At 39.0% G+C, this 18,201-nt stretch overlaps 18 non-coding genes across 18 annotated transcripts; 11 read left to right on the forward strand and 7 right to left on the reverse strand.

Annotated features, from left to right (window-relative positions):
• The first annotated feature begins 138 nt into the window (after positions 1-138).
• trnaq-cug (transfer RNA glutamine (anticodon CUG)) lies at positions 139-210 on the forward strand. The gene has a single exon. It is a non-coding gene; the product is annotated as a tRNA-Gln (tRNA).
• A 278-nt stretch (positions 211-488) lies between these two features.
• Positions 489-560, reverse strand: trnaq-uug (transfer RNA glutamine (anticodon UUG)). The gene has a single exon. It is a non-coding gene; the product is annotated as a tRNA-Gln (tRNA).
• A 1,018-nt stretch (positions 561-1,578) lies between these two features.
• Positions 1,579-1,650, reverse strand: trnaq-cug (transfer RNA glutamine (anticodon CUG)). The gene has a single exon. It is a non-coding gene; the product is annotated as a tRNA-Gln (tRNA).
• An 813-nt stretch (positions 1,651-2,463) lies between these two features.
• On the forward strand, positions 2,464-2,535 carry trnaq-uug (transfer RNA glutamine (anticodon UUG)). Its single transcript has one exon. It is a non-coding gene; the product is annotated as a tRNA-Gln (tRNA).
• Positions 2,536-3,201: 666 nt separating this feature from the next.
• Positions 3,202-3,273, reverse strand: trnaq-cug (transfer RNA glutamine (anticodon CUG)). The gene has a single exon. It is a non-coding gene; the product is annotated as a tRNA-Gln (tRNA).
• A 622-nt stretch (positions 3,274-3,895) lies between these two features.
• Positions 3,896-3,967, forward strand: trnaq-uug (transfer RNA glutamine (anticodon UUG)). The gene has a single exon. It is a non-coding gene; the product is annotated as a tRNA-Gln (tRNA).
• Positions 3,968-5,105: 1,138 nt separating this feature from the next.
• Positions 5,106-5,177, forward strand: trnaq-uug (transfer RNA glutamine (anticodon UUG)). The gene has a single exon. It is a non-coding gene; the product is annotated as a tRNA-Gln (tRNA).
• Positions 5,178-5,824: 647 nt separating this feature from the next.
• On the reverse strand, positions 5,825-5,896 carry trnaq-cug (transfer RNA glutamine (anticodon CUG)). Its single transcript has one exon. It is a non-coding gene; the product is annotated as a tRNA-Gln (tRNA).
• Positions 5,897-6,634: 738 nt separating this feature from the next.
• Positions 6,635-6,706, forward strand: trnaq-uug (transfer RNA glutamine (anticodon UUG)). Its single transcript has one exon. It is a non-coding gene; the product is annotated as a tRNA-Gln (tRNA).
• Positions 6,707-10,557: 3,851 nt separating this feature from the next.
• trnaq-uug (transfer RNA glutamine (anticodon UUG)) lies at positions 10,558-10,629 on the forward strand. Its single transcript has one exon. It is a non-coding gene; the product is annotated as a tRNA-Gln (tRNA).
• A 325-nt stretch (positions 10,630-10,954) lies between these two features.
• On the reverse strand, positions 10,955-11,026 carry trnaq-cug (transfer RNA glutamine (anticodon CUG)). The gene has a single exon. It is a non-coding gene; the product is annotated as a tRNA-Gln (tRNA).
• A 1,988-nt stretch (positions 11,027-13,014) lies between these two features.
• Positions 13,015-13,086, forward strand: trnaq-uug (transfer RNA glutamine (anticodon UUG)). Its single transcript has one exon. It is a non-coding gene; the product is annotated as a tRNA-Gln (tRNA).
• A 523-nt stretch (positions 13,087-13,609) lies between these two features.
• trnat-agu (transfer RNA threonine (anticodon AGU)) lies at positions 13,610-13,681 on the reverse strand. The gene has a single exon. It is a non-coding gene; the product is annotated as a tRNA-Thr (tRNA).
• A 183-nt stretch (positions 13,682-13,864) lies between these two features.
• On the forward strand, positions 13,865-13,936 carry trnaq-uug (transfer RNA glutamine (anticodon UUG)). Its single transcript has one exon. It is a non-coding gene; the product is annotated as a tRNA-Gln (tRNA).
• Positions 13,937-15,674: 1,738 nt separating this feature from the next.
• Positions 15,675-15,746, forward strand: trnaq-uug (transfer RNA glutamine (anticodon UUG)). The gene has a single exon. It is a non-coding gene; the product is annotated as a tRNA-Gln (tRNA).
• A 775-nt stretch (positions 15,747-16,521) lies between these two features.
• On the forward strand, positions 16,522-16,593 carry trnaq-uug (transfer RNA glutamine (anticodon UUG)). The gene has a single exon. It is a non-coding gene; the product is annotated as a tRNA-Gln (tRNA).
• Positions 16,594-16,908: 315 nt separating this feature from the next.
• trnaq-cug (transfer RNA glutamine (anticodon CUG)) lies at positions 16,909-16,980 on the reverse strand. The gene has a single exon. It is a non-coding gene; the product is annotated as a tRNA-Gln (tRNA).
• Positions 16,981-17,865: 885 nt separating this feature from the next.
• trnaq-uug (transfer RNA glutamine (anticodon UUG)) lies at positions 17,866-17,937 on the forward strand. The gene has a single exon. It is a non-coding gene; the product is annotated as a tRNA-Gln (tRNA).
• Positions 17,938-18,201: the final 264 nt, after the last annotated feature.

The raw sequence follows: 18,201 nt of genomic DNA on the forward strand, positions 1-18,201 counted from the left end.
TTTTTTACTCTTAACCTGACTTTAAACTTGTATTTCCTTTATTTTGACATCAAACACTCAAGGGATCAATGACAATCTATCAGATCAAATCAAGTACTGTGTACTGTAGGATCACATTGTTTTACATGTACATTTATAGGTTCCATGGTGTAATGGTTAGCACTCTGGACTCTGAATCCAGTGATCCAAGTTCAAGTCTTGGTGGAACCTTCTTGTAACATTAGTGTTCAGTACAACCTTTACTTAGAAGTTTTTTGCAAGAAAAAATGAGTGCATCTTAATTAAAATGTTGTAGTCCAGTTTCAAGTTCTCCTCCTTATATGTTTATAAGTCCTGTTGTTAGTCACCCATTATTCTTTTGTACACACAGTTGTCTTTACATTTGCGACTTTAGAATTGATTTTGACCATTTTTTCAGACATCACACACTCAAGGGATCCATAAAATCTCTCAAAGTAATTGCAGTGGTATTGCTGAATAGTGCAAGTTGGTTCCACCAAGACTTGAACTTGGATCACTGGATTCAAAGTCCAGAGTGCTAACCATTACACCATGGAACCTGTACATTAGTCCAAATTATTCTGCAGTAAAGAGTACTTGATTGGATATAACAGATTGTGTTTGACATGTTGTCATGAAATTGGTAGTAAATTAAAATGTTGGTTAAAAGTTTACCACAAAATTTCACAGCATAAGTCCTGTTTTCATTCATGGATCTGTCCCTCGTACACACACTTATTGTTACATTTGTGACTTTAGACTTGGTTTTGAACTTTTATTTCACTTTTCCAGAGGGCACATAATCAAGGGATCAATGAAAATCTACAAAATCAAATACAGTTGTTTCTTAATTTACGAGCTCTATTTGTTCTAGGACTGATCTTGTCAACCTTTATTTCATTTGTGCATGAAGATGGTAGTGAATTTAAATTTTTGGTGTAAAGATTGTGTCCCCTATTAAACATTTCTTCAGCAATCGTGTTGCAGGGTTTGTTGGTCTTGGACAAGTCCTTGTGTTAAAATTATAATTCCTGTTTTCAGTCATGACTTTTCCCCTCGTACACACAGTCAAAAGTCTTGTCTTTTTTACTTTGCACTTCATTTAAACGTTTCCCTCCATTTTCCTGACAACTTACACTCAAGTTTGTGTTGCATATCAACACTTTTACATTTGTATATACAGGTTCCATGGTGTAATGGTTAGCACTCTGAATCCAGTGATCCACGTTCAAGTCTTGGTGGAACCAACTTCCAGTATAATAATTTTGATTTGATACACTCTTATGGAGTGTGTGATGTCAATCAAAAAACAACTGAGTGTACGAGGGAAAAAAACATGATTGAAAATAGGACTTATAAACATGAGGACTTTTCCGGCAATAGAATCCAAGGTCCCTCACACACAAAGTGAAAATCATACAATTAGACTAAAAACCACGTGGCAAAAATCTTTTAAAAAATTAAACAAAACATATTTTAAATGGACACAAAATCTGAAACTGCACTTTTAACACATTTAAATACAAATTGAATGTGTTCATGCAAATAACCTTCAAAGATCACTTTAATGTTGCAATTTGGTTCCACCAAGACTTGAACTTGGATCACTGGATTCAGAGTCCAGAGTGCTAACCATTACACCATGGAACCTGTAAATGTACATGTAAAACAATGTGATCCTACAGTACACAGTACTTGATTACATTTGATAGATTGTCATTGATGTGTCATGTCTGAAAAAAGGAGATACAAGTTTAAAATCAAGTTAAGAGTAAAAAATGGATGTGTGTACGAGGTAAAAAGTAGTGACTGAAAACAGGACTTAAAGACTTTAGCATTTGTCCAGGATTTCAACACAGGGCGTCTCTCACCCTGTGCGAGAATCCTATGACGAGAACAAAAAACCTTTCCAACAAAACTCATGCAATCTGAGATTTTAATAGGGGACTGAATTTAAATCTTGGTTACCTTATTGCACTTTTAACACATATTTAGATTCACTGACATGTTCATACATAGATGAACTAAGAGTTACCAGCTCAGTCCTAGAACAAACTGTGGTCATACATTTAGGTAACACTGTTACTGATCCCTTGAGTGGTTGTTGTTTGAAAACATTGTTAAAATCAAGTCTAAAGTCACAAATGTAACAACAACTGTGTGTACGAGGAAGAAAGTTGTGATTAAAAATAGGACGTATTAACATGAGGACTTGTCCGGGAATTGAACCCGGGACCTCTCGCACCTGAAGAGAGAATCATACGACTAGACCAACAAGCCCTGCTTTCAACTTTGGCCAACTAATCTCATGAAATGTGAAATTAGGGGACACAATCTGATATTTTGTGGTAAACATTTAACCAACATTTTAATTTACTACCATTTTCATGAAAAAATGTCAAACGAAATCTGTTATATCCAATCAAGTACTCTTTACTGCAGGATTATTTTGAGTTATAGACAGGTTCCATGGTGTAATGGTTAGCACTCTGGACTTTGAATCCAGTGATCCAAGTTCAAGTCTTGGTGGAACCTTCTTGCACTATTGAAGCAGCAAAATGTTCAGTAATACTGAATAATGTTTGGTTCATTGATTTTTATGGATCCTTTAAATGTGTGATGTCTCATAAAATGTTCAAAATCAAGTCTAAAGTCACAAATGTAACAACAACTGTGTGTACGAGGGACATATTTGATTGAATATAGCACCCCAAGTGTGAATCACACGACTAGACCAACAAGCCTTGTAAAATAATGTGGCAAACATCTTTAAAAAAAATTTTTTTTTAATGGACGACACTATTTGTAATTGTGCTTTTAACACATATTTTGATTGACTACCATTTTCATGCATAAATAAACTGAGGGTTTACGACCTCAGTCCTAGAACAAATAGAGCTCATAAGTTGAGACACAACTGTATTTATTTCAGATATTTTTATTGATCTCTTGAGTGTGTGATGTATGGAATATTAAGGGAGAAGTTAAAAATCAATTTTAAAATCACACATATAAAGACAACTGTGTGTAAAAGGGAAAAAGTTAGGAATAAAAACATGACTCATAAACATATAAGGGTAATAATCTGAAAATGGACAAGAAACTATTTTTCACAGAGATGTAATTAATTTGCATTTTTCATGTAACCACTAATCAAATGGAGGTCATACTGAATCACTAATCACTCTAAATGTTACAAGTTGGTTCCACCAAGACTTGAACTTGAATCACTGGATTCAGAGTCCAGAGTGCTAACCATTACACCTTGGAACCTGTACATTAGCCCAAATTATTCTGCAATAAAGAGTACTTGATTGGATATAACAGATTTTGTTTGACATGTTTTCATGAAAATGGTAGTAAATTAAAATGTTGGTTAAAAGTTTACCACAAAATTTCACGGCATAAGTCCTGTTTTCAATCATGGATCTGTCCCTCGTACACACACTTGTTGTTACATTTGTGACTTTAGACTTGGTTTTGAACTTTTGTCTCACTTTTCCAGAGGGCACATAATCAAGGGATCATAGAAAATCTACAAAATCAAATACAGTTGTTTCTTAATTTACGAGCTCTATTTGTTCTAGGACTGATCTTGTAAACCTTTATTTCATTTGTGCATGAAGATGGTAGTGAATTTAAATTTAAATTAATTTAAAATCTCACATTTTATGAGATTTGTTGGGTAATTATGTTGCAGAGTTTGTTGGTCTTGGACAAGTCCTTGTGCTAAAATTATAATTCCTGTTTTCAGTCATGACTTTTCCCCTCGTACACACAGTCACAAGTCTTGTCTTTTTTTACTTTACACTTCATTTAAACGTTTCCCTCCATTTTTTGACAACTTACACTCAAGTTTATGTTGCATATCAACACTTTTACATTTGCATATACAGGTTCCATGGTGTAATGGTTAGCACTCTGGACTTTGAGTCCAGTGATCCAAGTTCAAGTCTTGGTGGAACCAACTTCCAGTTTCATAAATTTAATTTGATACACTCTTATGGAGTGTGTGATGTCAATCAAAAAACAACTGTGTGTACGAGGGAAAAAAACATGATTGAAAATAGGACTTATAAACATGAGGACTTTTCCGGCAATTGAATCCAGGGTCCCTCACACACAAAGTGAGAATCATACTATTAGACTACAAAGCCCTGAAAAACCATGTGGCAAAAATCTTTTAATAAATTAAACAAAACATATTTTAATAGGACACACAATCTGAAACTGCACTTTTAACACATTTCAATACAAATTGAATGTGTTCATGCAAATAACCTTCAAAGATCACTCTTATGTTGCTATGTGATCCTACAGTACACAGTACTTGATTTGATTTGATAGATTGTCATTGATCCCTTGAGTGTGTGATGTCAAAATAAAGGAGATACAAGTTTAAAGTCAAGTTAAGAGTAAAAAATGGATGTGTGTATGAGGTAAAAAGTAGTGACTGAAAACAGGACTTAAAGACTTCGGCGTTTGTCCAGGATTTCAACACAGGGCGTCTCTCACCCTGCGTGAGAATCCTATGACGAGAACAAAAAACCTTTCCAACAAAACTCATGCAATCTGAGATTTTAATAGGGGACTGAATTTAAATCTTGGTTACCTTATTGCACTTTAACACATATTTAGATTCACTGACATGTTCATACATAGATGAACTAAGAGTTACCAGCTCAGTCCTAGAACAAACTGTGGTCATACATTTAGGTAACACTGTTACTGATCCCTTGAGTGGTTGTTGTTTGAAAACATTGTTAAAATCAAGTCTAAAGTCACAAATGTAACAACAACTGTGTGTACGAGGAAGAAAGTTATGATTAAAAATGGGACTTATAAACATGAGGGCTTGTCCGGGAAATGAACCCGGGACCTTTTGCACCCGAAGCGAGAATCTTACGACTAGACCAACAAGCCCCGCTTTCAACTTTGCCCAACTAATCTCATGAAATGTGAAATTAGGGGACACAATCTGATTTTTTGTGGTAAACTTTTAACCAACATTTTAATTTACTACCATTTTCATGAAAAAATGTCAAACTAAATCTGTTATATCCAATCAAGTACTCTTTACTGCAGGATTATTTGGGTCATAAACAGGTTCCATGGTGTAATGGTTAGCACTCTAGACTTTGAATCCAGTGATCCAAGTTCAAGTCTTGGTGGAACCAACTTGCACTATTGAAGCGGCAAAATGTTCAGTAATACCGAATAATGTTTGATTCATTGATTTTTATGGATCCTTTAAATGTGTGATGTCTCATAAAATGTTCAAAATCATGTCTAAAGTCACAAATGTAACAACAACTGTGTGTACGAGGGAACTATTTGATTGAATATAGCACCCTAAGTGAGAATCAGCCTTGTAAAATAATGTGCCAAACATCTTTAGAAAATAAAATATTTTAATGGACAACACTATTTGAAATAGTGCTTTTAACACATATTTTGATTGACGACCATTTTCATGCATAAATAAACTGAGGGTTTACGACCTCAGTCCTAGAACAAATAAAGCTCGTAAGTTGAGACACAACTGTATTTATTTCAGATATTTGTATTGATCTCTTGAGTGTGTGATGTATGGAATATTAAGGGAAAAGTTTAAAATCAAGTTTAAAGTCACACATATAAAGACAACTGTGTGTAAAAGGGAAAAAGTTAGGAATAAAAACATGACTCATGAACATATAAGGGACACAATCTGAAAATGGTTAAGAAAGTAATTTTCACAGAAATGTACTTTATTTGCATTTTTCATGTAACCACTAATCAAATGGACGTCTTACTGAACATTAATCACTCTAATGTTACAAGTCGGTTCCACCAAGACTTGAACTTGGACCACTGGATTCAGAGTCCAGAGTGTTAACCATTACACCATGGAACCTGTAAATGTACATGTAAAACAATGTTCCTTGAGTGTGTGATATCGGAAAAAAGGTAAAAGTTTAAAATCAAGTTTAAAGTCAAAAATTGAAAAAAAATTTGACTATGTGTGTACGAAGTAAAAAGTAATGACTGAAAACAGGACTTAAAGAATTAAGAGCTTCTCTGGGATTTGAATCCAGGGCTTATTACACCCGAAAGGAAACTGAACAGACGACACCAACAAGTCCTGGATCAAGTTTCCCAACAAATGTGAGATTTTAATAGGGGACATGTTACAAGAAGGTTCCACAAAGACTTGAACTTGGATCTTTGGATTCAATGAAAATCAAATAGTTAGTTTCTAAATTTACGAGCTCTATTTGTTCTAGAACCGATCTTCTAAACCCTTATTTCATTTGTGTATGAAAATGGTAGTGAATTTATTTTTTGGTTTTAAGTGTAACACAATTTCAGATTGTGTCCCCTATCAAGATTTAACATTTTATGAGATTTGTTGAGTAATTATGTTGCAGGGTTTGATGGTCCTGGACAAGTCCTTGTGTTAAAATTATAATTCTTGTTTTCAGTCATGACTTTTCCCCTCGTACACACAGTCACAAGTCTTGTCTTTTTTTACTTTACACTTCATTTAAACGTTTCCCTCCATTTTCCTGACAACTTACACTCAAGGTGTCAATGAAAATCTATTAAATCCAATCAAGTACTGTGTACTTTAGAAGATTTGGTATTACATACAGGTTCCATGGTGTAATGGTTAGCACTCTGGACTTTGACTCCAGTGATCCAAGTTCAAGTCTTGGTGGAACCAAGTTACAGTAATTCATGTGAAAAATAATTTAGTTTGGTAGATCTTTATTGATCCTTGAGTGTGTGATGTCTGAAAAAATCGTCAAAATAAATTCTAAAGTCACGAATGTACACTTTGTGTACAAAGGAACAAGTTGTGACTAAAAACAGGATTTATAAACATAAAAGGAGCACAATTTGAAACTGGACTACTGTATTTTTAGGCCAAATTAAGATGAACTCTTTTTTTCATGCAAAACACTTTCAAATTGACATCGTATTGAACACAAATCACTCTAAATGTTACAAGAAGGTTCCACCAAGACTTGAACTTGGATCATTGTCCAGAGTGCTAACCATTACACCATGAAACCTGTATATCTACCTGTAAAACAATGTGATCCTACAGTACACAGTACTTGATTTCATTTGATAGATTGTCATTGATCCCTTGAGTGTGTGATGTCAGAAAAAAGGAGATACAAGTTTAAAATCAAGTTAAGAGTAAAAATTAGATGTGTGCCCTAACCACTCCACAGAGGACGCCATCTTCTCTGCACTCCACCTGAGCTTAGAACATCTGGAAGGAAAGGACTCACACATGTGGATGTTTTTTCTGGACTTCAGCTCGGCGTTCAACACCATCATCCCGCAGTACTTGGTGAGCAAACTGGCCCCCCTTGGATTCAGTACCCCACTTTGCAACTGGCTGCTTGACTTCCTCACAGACAGACCCCAATCTGTGAGAGTGGGCAACAACACCTCCAGTGCCATCTCCCTGAGCACCGGCTCCCCCCAGGGCTGCGTCCTGAGTCCACTGCTGTTCACGTTGATGACCCATGACTGCTGCGCCAGGTCCACTACTAACCACGTTGTGAAGTATCTGGACGACACGACAGTAGTGGGCCTCATCCGTGACAACAACGACATGGACTACAGGGAGGAGGTGAAACATTTGGTTGACTGGTGCAGAACCAACAACCTGGTCCTGAATGTCAACAAGACCAAGGAGATCATCGTTGACTTCTGGAGGCACCAGTCCAACCACACTCCACTCTTTGTAAACGGCACAGCAGTGGAGATAGTAAGCAGCACCAAGTTCCTGGGGGTGCAGATAACTGACAATATGACCTGATCCCTGAGCTCTTATATAAAGAGCTCAGCAGCGCATGCACTTTTTGCGTGGGATGAAAAGAGCACAGCTCCCTCCCTCCATTCTCAGCACATTCTACAGAGGCACTATAGAGAATCTGCTGACCAACAGCATCTCTGTCTGGACTGGAGCCTGCAGTGCCTCAGACTGGAAGTCTCTCCAGAGAGTGGTGAGGACGGCGGAAAAGATCATCAGGACTCCTCTTCCTCCTATCCAGGTGATCGCAAAAAGCCGCTGCTTGACCAGGGCTCAGAAAATCTCCTCCCACCCCTTACAAGGACTGTTTTCACTGCTAGACTCTAGAAAGAGGTTCCACAGCCTCCGTAGCGGCTTCTTCCCTCAGGCCGTAAGACTCTTGAACGCATTAAAATCCATCCATCCATCTTATTCCGCTGATCCGAGGTCGGGTCGCGGGGGCAGCAGCCCAAGCAGGGAAGCCCAGACTTCCCTCTCCCCAGCCACTTCGTCCAGCTCTTCCCGTGGGACCCCGAGGCGTTCCCAGGCCAGCCGGGAGACATAGTCTTCCCAATGTGTCCTGGGTGTTCCCCGCGGCCTCCTACCTGTCGGACGTGCCCTAAACACCTCCCTAGGGAGGCGTTCGGGTGGCATCCTGACCAGATGCCCAAACCACCTCATCTGGCTCCTCTCGATGTGGAGGAGCAGCGGCTTTACTTTGAGCTCCCCCCGGATGGCAGAGCTTCTCACCCTATCTCTAAGGGAGAGCCTCGCCACTCGGCGGAGGAAACTCATTTCGGCCGCTTGTACCCGTGATCTTGTCCTTTCGGTCATAACCCAAAGCTCATGACCATAGGTGAGGATGGGAACGTAGATCGACCGGTAAATTGAGAGCTTTGCCTTCCGGCTCAGCTCCTTCTTCACCACAACAGATCGATACAGCGTCCGCATTACTGAAGACGCCGCACCGATCCGCCTGTCGATCTCACGATCCACTCTTCCCTCACTCGTGAACAAGACTCCGAGGTACTTGAACTCCTCCACTTGTGGCAAGATCTCCTCCCCAACCCGGAGATGGCACTCCACCCTTTTCCGGGCGAGAACCATAGACTCGAACTTGGAGGTGCTGGTTCTCATCCCAGTCGCTTCACACTCAGCTGCGAACCGATCCAGTGAGAGCTGAAGATCCTGGCCAGATGAAGCCATCAGGACCACATCATCTGCAAAAAGCAGAGACCTAATCCTGCAGCCACCAAACCAGATCCCCTCAACGCCTTGACTGCGCCTAGAAATTATGTCCATAAAAGTTATGAACAGAATCGGTGACAAAGGGCAGCCTTGGCGGAGTCCAACCCTCACTGGAAACTTGTCCGACTTACTACCGGCAATGCGGACCAAGCTCTGGCACTGATCATACAGGGAGCGGACAGCCACGATCAGACAGTCCGACACCCCATACTCTCTGAGCACTCCCCACAGGACTTCCCGAGGGACACGGTCGAATGCCTTCTCCAAGTCCACAAAGAACATGTAGACTGGTTGGGCAAACTCCCATGCACCCTCAAGGACCCTGCCGAGAGTATAGAGCTGGTCCACAGTTCCACGACCAGGACGAAAACCACACTGTTCCTCCTGAATCCGAGGTTCGATTCCTAGGTTCGCATTAAAATTATCCCCTCAATTCCCCTCAAAAATGGATTAACTCGCTGGAATATAAAGACAATATAACATACTAAACATAAACATACATAAACGTGGATGCACATGCAAAAGTGCAATATATTTATCTGTACAGTAATCCATTTATTTATAATTTACTACCATTTTCATGAAAAAATGTCAAGCAAAATCTGTTATATCCAATCAAGTACTCTTTACTGAAGGATCATTTGGATTTATATACAGGTTCTATGGTCTAATGGTTAGCACTCTGAACTTTGAGTCCAGTGATCCAAGTTCAAGTCTTGGTGGAACCAACAGTAGCAAATTGTTCAGTGATACCACTGTATTTGGTTTCTTAGATTTATATGGATCCCTTAAATGTGTGATATCTCTATATATACAGTATATGTATATATATACCAAGTCCTGAAACAATTTTTTCTGACAAATTTCATGAAATGTGAGATTTTAATAGGGGACACAATCTGAAACTCGGTTACCTTATTGCACTTTTAAACATATTTGAGGTGGCGACTTGTCCAGGGTGTACCCCGCCTACCACCCGAATGCAGCTGAGATAGGCTCCAGCGACCCCCCGCGACCCCAAAAGAGACAAGCGGTAGGAAATGGATGGATGGATGGATTCACTAGCATTTTCATACATAGATGAACTAAGGGTTACCACCTCAGTCCTAGAACAAACTGTGGTCATACATTTAGGTAACACTGTTACTGATCCCTTGAGTGTGTGATGTTTGAAAAATGGTAAAAACCAAGTCTAAAGTCACGAATGTACGATTTTGTACGAGGAAGAAAGTTATGATTAAAAATAGGACTTATAAAGATGAGGGCTTGTCCGGTAATTGAACCCAGGAACTCTCGCACCCGAAGCGAGAACCATACGACTAGACTAACAAACCCTACATCTATGTTGGCCCAACTAATCTCATGAAAAGTGAAATTAGGGAACACGATCTGAAATTCTGTGGTAAATTCTTAACCAAAATTTTAATCTACTACAACTTTCCTGAAAAAAAGTCAAACAAAATCTGTTATATTCAATCAAGTACTCTTTACTGAAGGATAATTTGGATTTATATACAGGTTCCATGGTGTAATGGTTAGCACTCTGGACTTTGAATCCAGTGATCCAAGTTCAAGTATTGGTGGAACCAACTTGCAGTAAATTAAGCATTTCAGTAGTAATACTGTGATTGATTAGATATTTTTTTATTAATCCCTTGAGTGTGTGATGTCTGAAAAAATGGTCAAAATCAATTCTGAAGTCACAAATGTAACAACAATTTTGTGTACGAAGGAACAATTGTGACTAAAAACAGGACTTATAAACATAAAAGGAGCACAATTTGAAACGAGCACAATTTGAAACTGCACTACAACATTGTACTTTTAGGCCAAATTAAGATGCATTTTTTTTTTCATGCAAACAACTTTCAAATGGAGGTCTTAGAGAACGCTAATCACTCTAATGTTACAAGAAGGTTCCACCAAGACTTGAACTTGGATCACTGGATTCAGAGTCCAGAGTGCTAACCATTACACCATGGAACCTGCAAATCCAGCTATAAAACAAATTATCCTGCAGTACAGAGTACTTGATTGGATTTAATGGATATTTATTTTAACAAGCCGTGGAACAAGACTTTCCAACAAAACTCATGAATTCTGAGATTTTAATAGGGGACACAATCTGAAACTCGGTTACTTTATTGCACTTTTAACACATATTTAGATTCACTGACATTTTCATACTTAGATGAACTAAGGGTTACCAGCTCAGTTCTAGAACAAACTGTGGTCAGAAGTTTAGATACCACTGTAGTACTAGTAGTGATATTAATAATGTTATGTTTATTTTGTCTAGTACACTTTAAATAATATCAATCACATCCAGGAATTGACATGATAGGGATATTTAGATTATTTGCTTGGTGTTGCGATCGATTGAACACGTCATAATTTGCCACCTCAGTAGAATGCATGTTCACCTCTGGCACAGTCACTACAGAAAAAACATTATATGAGTTATGTATTATTCTAAGAGAAATGCTATGTGTGTAGGAATTTTCCAGTCTAGTGCTGGTTAGTTCGAGCTTAACTGACTCCTCACCCGGACTAACAGACACTGTAATTGCCTGTGTCCGAGCTTGCTCTAGTGTAGTTAGTCAAGTGTGACTTAAACAGTAATCTATGTTGCTAGTAAGAGTGATGGTGCCTTCCCGCTTAGAGTGAAGGAAACCCAGTTTGCCCCAGAAAGAGGGCCAATTGTCATTAAACGTTAGTCCCTGTTCTCTACATCAACATCGATCGATTGAACGCGTCATAATTTGCCACCTCAGTAGAATGCATGTTCACCTCTGGCACAGTCACTACAGAAAAAACATTATATGAGTTATGTATTATTCTAAGAAAAATGCTATATGCGTAGGAATTTTCCAGTCTAGTGCTGGTTAGTTCTGGCTTAACTGACTCCTCACCCGGACTAACAGACACTGTAATTGCCTGTGTCCGAGCTTGCTCTAGTGTAGTTAGTCAAGTGTGACTTAAACAGTAATCTATGTTGTTAGTAAGAGTGATGGTGCCTTCCCGGTTAGAGTGAAGGAAACCCAGTTTGCCCCAGAAAGAGGGCCAGTTGTCAATAAACGTTAGTCCCTGTTCTCTATATCAACATCGATCGATTGAACGCGTCATAATTTGCCACCTCAGTAGAATGCATGTTCACCTCTGGCACAGTCACTACAGAAAAAACATTATATGAGTTATGTATTATTCTAAGAAAAATGCTATATGCGTAAGAATTTTCCAGTGTAGTGCTGGTTAGTTCTGGCTTAACTGACTCCTCACCCGGACTAACAGATACTGTAATTGCCTGTGTCCAAGCTTGCTCTAGTGTAGTTAGTCAAGTGTGACTTAAACAGTAATCTATGTTGTTAGTAAGAGTGATGGTGCCTTCCCGGTTAGAGTGAAGGAAACCCAGTTTGCCCCAGAAAGAGGGCCAGTTGTCAATAAACGTTAGTCCCTGTTCTCTACATCAACATCGATCGATTGAACGCGTCATAATTTGCCACCTCAGTAGAATGCATGTTCACTTCTGGCACAGTCACTACAGAAAAAACATTATATGAGTTATGTATTATTCTAAGAGAAATGCTATGTGCGTAGGAATTTTCCAGTCTAGTGCTGGTTAGTTCTGGCTTAACTGACTCCTCACCCGGACTAACAGACACTGTAATTGCCTGTGTCCGAGCTTGCTCTAGTGTAGTTAGTCAAGTGTGACTTAAACAGTAATCTATGTTGCTATGAAGAGTGATGGTGCCTTCCCGGTTAGAGTGAAAGAAACCCAGTTTGCCCCAGAAAGAGGGCCAATTGTCAATAAACGTTAGTCCCTGTTCTCTACATCAACTAGCCAGCCACTTGTTAAGCGAGAATAATCTGACCAGAGACAAGTAATCGATCGTATCAAGGTGTCAATGAGAATCTATTAAATGTTATCAATACTGTTTAATGTTGGATCACTTTCTTTTACCTGAGGATATGCAGGTTCCATGGTGTAATGGTTAGCACTCTGGGCTTTGAATCCAGTGATCCAAGTTCAAGTCTTGGTGGAACCAACTTGCAGTACATAAGTACGAATTGATAGGTTTTTATGGATCCCTCGAGTGTGTGAAGTTTAAAAAAATGGTCACAATCAAATCTGAAGTCACAAATGTAATGACAATTGTGTACGAGGGAAAATTAATGACTGAAAACAGGACTCAAAAACAAAAGAGCTTGTCCAAGATTTGAACCCAGGCCATCTCTCACACCCTGACCAAGAAGTCCTGGAACAAGACTTAATAACAAATCTCATGACATGTGAGATTTCAATGGAGGACATAATCTGAATCTCAGTTACCTTTTTGCACTTTTAACACATATTTAGATTCATTGACATTTTCATACATAGATGAACTAAGAGTTACCAGCTCAGTCCTAGAACAAACTGTGGTCATACATTTAGGTAACACTGTTACTGATCCCTTGAGTGTGTGATATTTGAAAACATTGTTAAAATCAAGTCTAAAGTCACGAATGTATGACAATGGTGTGTACGAGGAATAAAGTTATGATTAAAAATGGGACTTAAAAACATGAGGGCTTGTCCGGGAATTGAACCTGGGACCTCTCGCACACTAAGCGAGAATCATACGACTAGACCAACAAGCCCTGCATAGTCCTTTGGCCAACTCATCTCAAAAATTGTGAAATTAGGGGACAGAATCTGAAATTCTGTGGTAAACTTTTAACCAACATTTTAATTTACTACCATTTTCATGAAAAAATGTCAAACAAAATCTGTTATATTCAATCAAGTACTCTTTACTGCAAGATCATTTGGATTTATATACAGGTTCCATGGTGTAATGGTTAGCACTCTGGACTTTGACTCCAGTGATCCAAGTTCAAGTCTTGGTGAAACCAAGTTACAGTAATTCATGTGAAAAATTATTTGATTTGGTAAATTTTTATTGATCCTTGAGTGTGTGATGTCTGAAAAAAATCGTCAAAATAAATTCTAAAGTCACGAATGTAATGACAACTTTGTGTACGAAGGAACAAGTTGTGACTAAAAACAGCATTTATAAACATAAAAGGAGCACAATTTGAAACTGGACTACTGTATTTTTAGGCCAAATTAAGATGCATTTGCATGATTTTTTTCATGCAAAACACTTTCAAATTGACATCGTATTGAACACAAATCACTCTAAATGTTACAAGAAGGTTCCACCAAGACTTGAACTTGGATCACTGGATTCAGAGTGCTACCCATTACACCATGGAAGCTGTAAATGTACATGTAAAACAATGTGATCCTACAGTACACAGTACTTGATTTGATCTGATAGATTGTCATTGATCCCTTGAGTGTGTGATGTCAGAAAAAAGGAGATACAAGTTTAAAATCAAGTTAGGAGTAAAAATTAGATGTGTGCCCTAACCACTCCACAGAGGAAGCCATCTCCTCTGCACTCCACCTGAGCTTAGAACATCTGGAAGGAAAGGACTCAAACGTGCGGATGTTGTTCCTGGACTTCAGCTCAGCATTCAACACCATCATCCCGCAGTACTTGGTGAGCAAACTGGCCCCCCTTGGATTCAGTACCCCCCTTTGCAACTGGTTGCTTGACTTCCTCACAGACAGACCCCGATCTGTGAGAGTGGGCAACAACACCTCCAGTGCCATCTCCCTGAGCACCGGCTCCCCCCAGGGCTGCGTCCTGAGTCCGCTGCTGTTCACGTTGATGACCCATGACTGCTGCGCCAGGTCCACCACTAACCACGTTGTGAAGTATGCGGACAACACGACAGTAGTGGGCCTCATCCGTGACAACAACGACATGGACTACAGGGAGGAGGTGAAACATTTGGTTGACTGGTGCAGAACCAACAACCTGGTCCTGAATGTCAACAAGACCAAGGAGATCATCGTCGACTTCAGGAGGCACCAGTCCAGCCACACTCCACTCTTTGTCAACGGCACAGCAGTGGAGATGGTAAGCAGCACCAAGTTCCTGGAGGTGCAGATTACTGACAATATGACCTGATCCCTGAGCTCTTATAAAAAGAGCTCAGCAGCGCATGCACTTTTTGCGTGGGATGAAAAGAGGACAGCTCCCTCCCCCCATTCTCAGCATATTCTACAGAGGCACTATAGAGAGCCTGCTGACCAACTGCATCTCTGTCTGGACTGGAGCCTGCACTGCCTCATACTGGAAGTTTCTCCAGAGAGTTGTGAGGACGGCGGAAAAGATCATCAGGACTCCTCTTCCTCCTATCCAGGCGATCGCAAAAAGCCGCTGCCTGAACAGGGCTCAGAAAATCTCCTCCCACCCCTTTCAAGGACTGTTTTCACTGCTCTAGAAAGAAGTTCCGCAGACTCCGTAGCAGCGTCTTCCCTCAGGCCGTAAGACTCTTGAACGCATTAAAAATATCCCTTCAATTCCCCTCAAAAATTCATTAATTCGCTGGAATATGAAGACAATAATAAACATAAACATACATAAACGTGGATGCACATGCAAAAGTGCAATATATGTATCTGTACAGTAATCTATTTATTTATAATTTACTACCATTTTCCTGAAAAAATGTCAAGCAAAATCTGTTATATCCAATCAAGTACTCTTTACTGAAGGATCATTTGGATTTATATACAGGTTCCATGGTGTAATGGTTAGCACTCTGGACTTTGAATCCAGTGATCCAAGTTCAAGTCTTGGTGGAACCAACAGTAGCAAATTGTTCAGTGATACCACTGTATTTGGTTTGATAGATTTATATGGATCCCTTAAATGTGTGATATCTCTATATATATATGTATATATATACCAAGTACTAAAACAATATTTTCTGACAAATTTCATGAAATGTGAGATTTTAATAGGGGACACAATCTGAAACTCGGCTACCTTATTGCACTTTTAAACATATTTGAGGTGGCAACTTGTCCAGGGTGTGCCCCGCCTACCACCCGAATGCAGCTGAGATAGGCTCCAGCGACCCCAAAAGGGACAAGCGGTAAGAAATGGATGGATGGATGGATTCACTGGCATTTTCATACATAGATGAACTAAGGGTTACCAGCTCAGTCCTAGAACAAACTGTGGTCATACATTTAGGTACCACTGTTATTGATCCCTTGAGTGTGTGATGTTTGAAAAAACGGTTAAAACCAAGTCTAAAGTCACGAATGTACGACTTTGTAGGAGGAAGAAAGTTATGATTAAAAATAGGACTTATAAAGATGAGGGCTTGTCCGGGAATTGAACCCAGGACCTCTCGCACCCAAAGCGAGAATCATACGACTAGACCAACAAAACCTACATCCATGTTGTCCCAACTAATCTCATGAAAAGTGAAATTAGGGAACACGATCTGAAATTTTGTGGTAAATTCTTAACCAACATTTTAATCTACTACCATTTCCCTGAAAAAATGTCAAACAAAATCTGTTATATTCAATCAAGTACTCTTTACTGCAGGATAATTTGGATTTATATACAGGTTCCATGGTGTAATGGTTAGCACTCTGGACTTTGAATCCAGTGATCCAACTTCAAGTCTTGGTGGAACCAACTTTCAGTAAATTAAGTATTTCAGTACTCAGTAGTAATACTTTGGTTGATTAGATAGTTTTTTATTAATCCCTTGAGTGTGTGATGTCTGAAAAAATGGTCAAAATCAATTCTAAAGTCACAAATGTAGCAACAATTTTGTGTACGAAGGAACAATTGTGACTAAAAACAGGACTTATAAACATAAAAGGAGCACAATTTGAAACTGCACTACAACATTGTACTTTTAGGCCAAATTAAGATGCATTTTTTCTTCATGCAAGCAACTTTCAAATGGAGGTCTTAGTGAACACTAATCACTCTAATGTTACAAGTTGGTTCCACCAAGACTTTAACTTGGATCACTGGATTCAGAGTCCAGAGTGCTAACCATTACACCATGGAACCTGCGTATCCAACTATAAACCAAATTATCCTGCAGTACAATACTTGATTGGATTTATTGGATGTTCATTTTAACAAGCCATGGAACAAGACTTTCCAACAAAACTCAAGAATTCTGAGATTTTAATAGGGGACACAATCTGAAACTCGGTTACTTTATTGCACTTTTAACACATATTTAGGTTCACTGACATTTTCATACTTAGATGAACTAAGAGTTACCAGCTCAGTTCTAGAACAAACTGTGGTCAGAAGTTTAGATACCACTGTAGTACTAGTAGTGATATTAATAATGTTATGTTTATTTTGTGTAGTACGCTTTAAATAATTTCAATCACATCCAGGAATTGATATGATAGGGATGTTCAGATTATTTGCTTGGTGTTGCGATCGATTGAACACGTCATAATTTGCCACCTCAGTAGAATGCATGTTCACCTCTGGCACAGTCACTACAGAAAAAACATTATATGAGTTATGTATTATTCTAAGAAAAATGCTATGTGCGTAGGAATTTTCCAGTCTAGTGCTGGTTAGTTCTGGCTTAACTGACTCCTCACCCGGACTAACAGACACTGTAATTGCCTGTGTCCGAGCTTGCTCTAGTGTAGTTAGTCAAGTGTGACTTAAACAGTAATCTATGTTGCTATGAAGAGTGATGGTGCCTTCCCCGTTAGAGTGAAGGAAACCCAGTTTGCCCCAGAAAGAGGGCCAATTGTCAATAAACGTTAGTCCCTGTTCTCTACATCAACTAGCCAGCTACTTGTTAAGCGAGAATAATCTGGCCATAGACAAGTAATCGATCGTATCAAGGTGTCAATGAGAATCTATTAAATGTTATCAATACTGTTTAATGTTGGATCACTTTCTTTTACCTGATGATACACAGGTTCCATTGTGTAATGGTTAGCACTCTGGACTTTGAATCCAGTGATCCAAGTTCAAGTCTTGGTGGAACCAACTTGCAGTACTTGAGTGGCAACTTAGGAATTGATAGATTTTTATGGATCCCTCGAGTGTGTGATGTTTAAAAAAATGGTCAAAATCAAATCTGAAGTCACAGATGCAATGACAATTGTGTATGAGGAAAACGTAATGACTGAAGTCAGGACTCAAACACAAAAGAGCTTGTCCAAGATTTGAACCCAGGCCATCTCTCACACCCTGACCAAGAAGTCCTGGAACAAGACTTATTAACAAATCTCATGACATGTGAGGTTTCAA

The sequence above is a fragment of the Nerophis lumbriciformis genome, linkage group LG04, assembly GCF_033978685.3.
Source record: "Nerophis lumbriciformis linkage group LG04, RoL_Nlum_v2.1, whole genome shotgun sequence".
Classification (NCBI taxonomy): Eukaryota; Metazoa; Chordata; class Actinopteri; order Syngnathiformes; family Syngnathidae; genus Nerophis; species Nerophis lumbriciformis.